This window comes from Littorina saxatilis, linkage group LG16 (assembly GCF_037325665.1).
Source record: "Littorina saxatilis isolate snail1 linkage group LG16, US_GU_Lsax_2.0, whole genome shotgun sequence".
Lineage (NCBI taxonomy): Eukaryota > Metazoa > Mollusca > Gastropoda > Littorinimorpha > Littorinidae > Littorina > Littorina saxatilis.
The window spans coordinates 13772245-13777130 of record NC_090260.1 but is presented as its reverse complement, the minus strand read 5'-3'; positions in this window follow the sequence as shown (position 1 = coordinate 13777130).

Sequence of the window (4886 nt, the reverse complement as noted above, 5' to 3'; positions counted from 1 at the left end):
GATATATCCATTTTAACATTTGATTTTGACTTGCATGCTGACTTGTCTGCCTGGGTGTTTGCTTGTAAACTAAACTCATAATTATTTTTTTTTTAAACAGACTGCCCGCAAGCTCGCTGGCAGAGAGGCGTGTTGGCTGACCAACATTGGCAACGAACACGGCCAGATCCTCAGCAGCGTGCTCACGGAGGCTGAAGGGGAAGCGCTAGAAGGGATGGTGCAGGGGCTGATTGACCGCTACGGCAATGCACACGTCAATCCGCCGCAGGTGCTGTATGTCGATCGTGACTGTTGCTCTCAGGGTGGCATGATGGGAAAGTTCCGTGCTAGTTGGCCTGATCTGCAAGTCCGACTTGACATCTGGCATTTCTTGCGGCGGATTGCGTCTGCAGTCAACACTGAGGCACATCCCCTCTACGCCCCCTTCATGCAGGACCTGTCACGGGCGATCTACATGTTCGACCGGGGTGACGTCGAGGCTTTGCGCAGTGCCAAACAGAGCGAGGCCGAGGAGAAGCAGGTAAAACAAAAACATTCTGTAAAGATTTTTAGAAATACAGCTTTTCTGAGGACATCTTTGTGTTTTATTTAATTAATTTTTTATTTTTTCGGCTGTTGATTTGTTTTAATTTTGCTGTACATTTATTTTTCAGATTCCAGTGGACCAGGTCATCACCAGGAGGGAACTGAAGCTGCACTGCCGGACCCGGACCAGGGGTGAGGAGACGACTGACCAGCTCATCACAGAGGTGCTGCAGGAGTACACCAGGCCTACAGCTACAGACTTATATGGCGCGCCCCTTTTGGACGACTCCCGCGTCTGGGGTATCTGGGAGGACCAACGCCGCCATATAGGCTGCATTCAAGATCCGCCTGAAGTGCAGCTCTTCACCGTGACTGGCCAGTCGTTGAAGGGTGGGGTGCAACTCCAGAAGTACCGTTGTGCCCGGGGGTCCGTAAGTGTGGAGTCATTCCACTGTCATTTGAAGAACTTCATCCCAGGTATGGTCTCTCTTTTATTTTATTTATTGGAGGGCTGTTGGTACAAAACGGTAATCCTTTAATTATCACTTAATTTAATCATCATTTAAAATCAGTTAATTATCAGTATATGTTTGTGTGTTATATTTTTGCAATGAAGTTAACCATTTTTATAACAGTGTTTCTGTCTGTTGCAGGCAACAAGGCCAGACCAGACCTGTTCCAAGCGTACCTCCTGGAAGGCATCCACCGCTGGAACGAGGACAGGGAATGCCAGGCTACAGCTAACCAGGTTGGGTCAACCTACAGCAGCTTCCAGGTCCACGGTCTCAACACCCTGTCGCAAGCTGTGTACGGACACCCGCTCTACCCCAAGTTCACCCTTCCACGTGTTTACACAGGTGAGATTATTTTTCTTTTTTTACGGGCGCTTGATTGTCTCACAAAGATGAAATGTGCTGATTTCATATTACATTGTAGCTATGCTCGTTAAATATACCCCTATATTTTTTTCCATTGCAGGTGAGCTGTTTGGGGTGGAGTACCTGTACCAGCAGAACAGCGACAACCTGGACATGGAGCCGCCGCAGGATGTGGACCACCCCACACCAGACGAGCAGAACGAGGAGGAGGAGGAGGAGGAGGAGGAGGATCAGGACAAGGACGAGGCTTACGGGAGCAACTTGGAGGAGGAGGATGCCCTGACCGTTCCGGACGCTCACAGCGTGCTGTCCGACGTTGCAGAGGGCTTCCGTGGGCGGCACCGGGTTCGAGCCTTGGAGGTCATGCAGCGAAACAGGCCTTCACGCCGGCGTGAGTTATTTGTTTATTCCATCGTATGATCAGTATAGTTTCTATTTACAATCATAAGTACTTTAGGACATTTTTGGGGGGTGGTTGTTGTGTTTTTTAATTTTTGGATTATTATTTATTCACTTTCTGTAACTGATGGGTTTTTGTTTTTGTTTTGTTTTTTCAGTTGCTGAGTCTCCACGCTTGCCCATCCCCGAGTCACCTGCACGCCGACCACTCCAGGTTCCCATTTCCCCGCCACTACCTCCCCAACGCCTTCCCCCCTTGACTCCTCTGGTGCCCGTCTCCCTGTCCCCACCACCACCACCACCCTCACCGACTCTTCACCACCCTGATGATGACCCTGAGCACCCTTATCCCATGGGCAACCCCTTGCCCATGGATGATGACACCCTGCCAACAGACGCCCCTTTGGTCATGCCTGACGCTGAGCAGCCTGGCATTGAACCGGATATGGTAATTATCCCCCTTTATGTGCTTATTGGTGGCAGTTGCTATGGTGTAATAATAATAATATTCTGCCTCATGTTACTGTAAATAACCAATCTGCATTGCATGTTGTATAATAAGTGCATTGTGAATGCTGTTATTATTATTATTTTTATGTTTTGTTCCAGAGTGTCGCTGGCCCTGATGGGATCACTGGCTACGGGGCGGTCAAAGCTTTGGCCGCCCTTTTGGTGTCGCTTCGTCACTCAGAAGCCCTGTCCGTAGCCGATGTGGAGAAGGTGCTTGTGCACATCGAAGTCCTTGCACCTCTCGACAAGACGTGCAAGCCCCTCCCACGACGCTACAAGGCCTCTTTGGACAAGGGCTTCTTCAGGCGCTCCAAAGGCCAGAATGCGACATTGGGCACCGTTGAAAGTACTGCTCGGTAAGTTTGTTCGTGCGTTTTTGATATTTCAAACTTTAAATGTTGAATTTGAAAAAAGGAAAGCATTATTGATACACATTTTTTATCAAAACAATATGTTTATATGAATTTGGGACTTTTTTGTTTATTTCCAGTGCTTTCCTCGGACCCGGTTCCGCCGCTCAGCAGCCAGACATGAACCGGGTGATGGAGGCGATTGTGGAGAAGCTCCTGGAGGTCTACCGTGGACCGGACAGGTCAGCAAAGAAGGACCGGTACGCCCTAGTTCTGGCTGCATATTCCAAAATATGCAGCTTGTTCTACGCATCACCGGCCCTTGTTGCCACAACAATCCAGCTTGCTGGGATCAACAGGCACACTTTGTTGACTTGGTACGTACAAGAATTTTTCTTTATTTCTTTCTTTGATTTGTGTGTGTTTTGCTTTTGTATTTTACTCTTGTTTGTTTTTTGGGGTTTTTTTTCATTTATTTTTTGTTTGTTTCTGTGTTTCAGGGAGAAGAAGAAGACCAAGACCAGAGAGCTGCAGGTAGTACAACAGGCCTCGACCATCCAGCGTCCATCCTTGACAGCAGACGAGCCTGCCCTTCCAGCCCGAGAGACGCCGGTGACCTTGGACGTCGGGACAGCAGTACCGCAGCACCAGTTCACCTTGCCTGAGAACAAGGCTGGCTGTGCAAAGAAGGGCAGGAAGCAGCAAACTCCTATGGTGATTCCCTCTGCCAAGCCTCTGTTCATTCAGCAAGCTGGGCCTCAGCCGTTCTGCTACTTCTTGCCGTCTTCGCACAGCGAGTCTTTGCAAGGTGCATCTCAGGTGGTATTCAGATTGCCTTATCCCCCTCCCCACCCACCATCAGCAACAGTAACCTCGGCAACAGTTACGGCTCCACCCTCTGTTTCAGGACCACCGGCACCGGCACCACCACCACCAAAGGTCCATCAACTGAAGAGCAGAACCACTGACTGGCGCCACAGGAAGAGAGCAGCGGAGCCAGCAGAGACCAAGCCCAAGAAGCAGCGCAAGACTACCATCACTTGCAGTCACTGCAAGAAAGACCGCTTCGCTGGGGAGGATCACCAGGCCTTCATGGGTGCTTGGTGGTGCCGCGAGACGTCGGACAAGACTTTTGAGGAGTGGCTGGCCATCCAACATCAGCGGCCCGTCAAGAAAAAAGTGAAGAAGGGCCAGGTACTGTAAGTAGCTTTGTAAATATCATCAGTGTAATTTTTAATTTTCATGTCTCTTTTTCTCCTCTGTCCATTCTCAATTTGTTTTCCTGTAAATAATGTACATTTGTATATTTTTCATACTGTAAATAATGTACATTTGTAATTACTTTTTTTCTTTCTGGGCTGTAAATAATGTACATTTGTAAATGGCATTTTTTTCATCTTGTAATTACCTTTTTTTTTTATGTACATACTGTAAATACTGTACATACTGTAAATAATGTACATTTGTATATTTTTCATACTGTAAATAATGTACATTTGTAATTACTTTTTTTCTTTCTGGGCTGTAAATAATGTACATTTGTAAATGGCATTTTTTTCATCTTGTAATTACCATCTTTTGTTTATGTACATACTGTAAATACTGTACATACTGTAAATAATGTACATTTGTAAAAACTATTTTAATGCTGCCATTCCATAGTGAATGAAGGTCCCAAGCCCTTGAAAAAGCAGAGGGAAGTAGTTTTTTGGGTGGAAAAACCATGGTGATGTTAGTACGCAATTCTTGTGGTGTAACAGAAACACACTGATCTCTTGAGATCAGTGTTCCGGGTGCAAGTCCTGGCGAGAATGCACTGATTGAACCAAATGGTTTTTTTCACGTAGGTTGCATTATTTTCAGACAAATAAATTGTTTTTTTAATTCATTGTGTTTGTGTGAGTGTGTGCATGAGTGTGTGAGTACATCCAAACTTCAACAACAAACACAACATTCAGTTACATTTTTTTTTTTTTTTTTACCCAGGATCTGGGTTATATTTTTCACAAACACACAAGTGCATTAATGTATTATTACATTTTTACTAAGAAAAAAAAATTAAATAAAAACAGCTTCCACCAAAACAGATTCCACCAGATTCAAATGTAAACAGTAGGCCGAAACAGGAAAACCCCCCTCGGAAAACACCCTAACTATTTTTAGCGCGGTCATTTCCAATGGCCTTCACCTGGAGAGGGTTTTCCAAGTCCAGCGCTATTTTTAA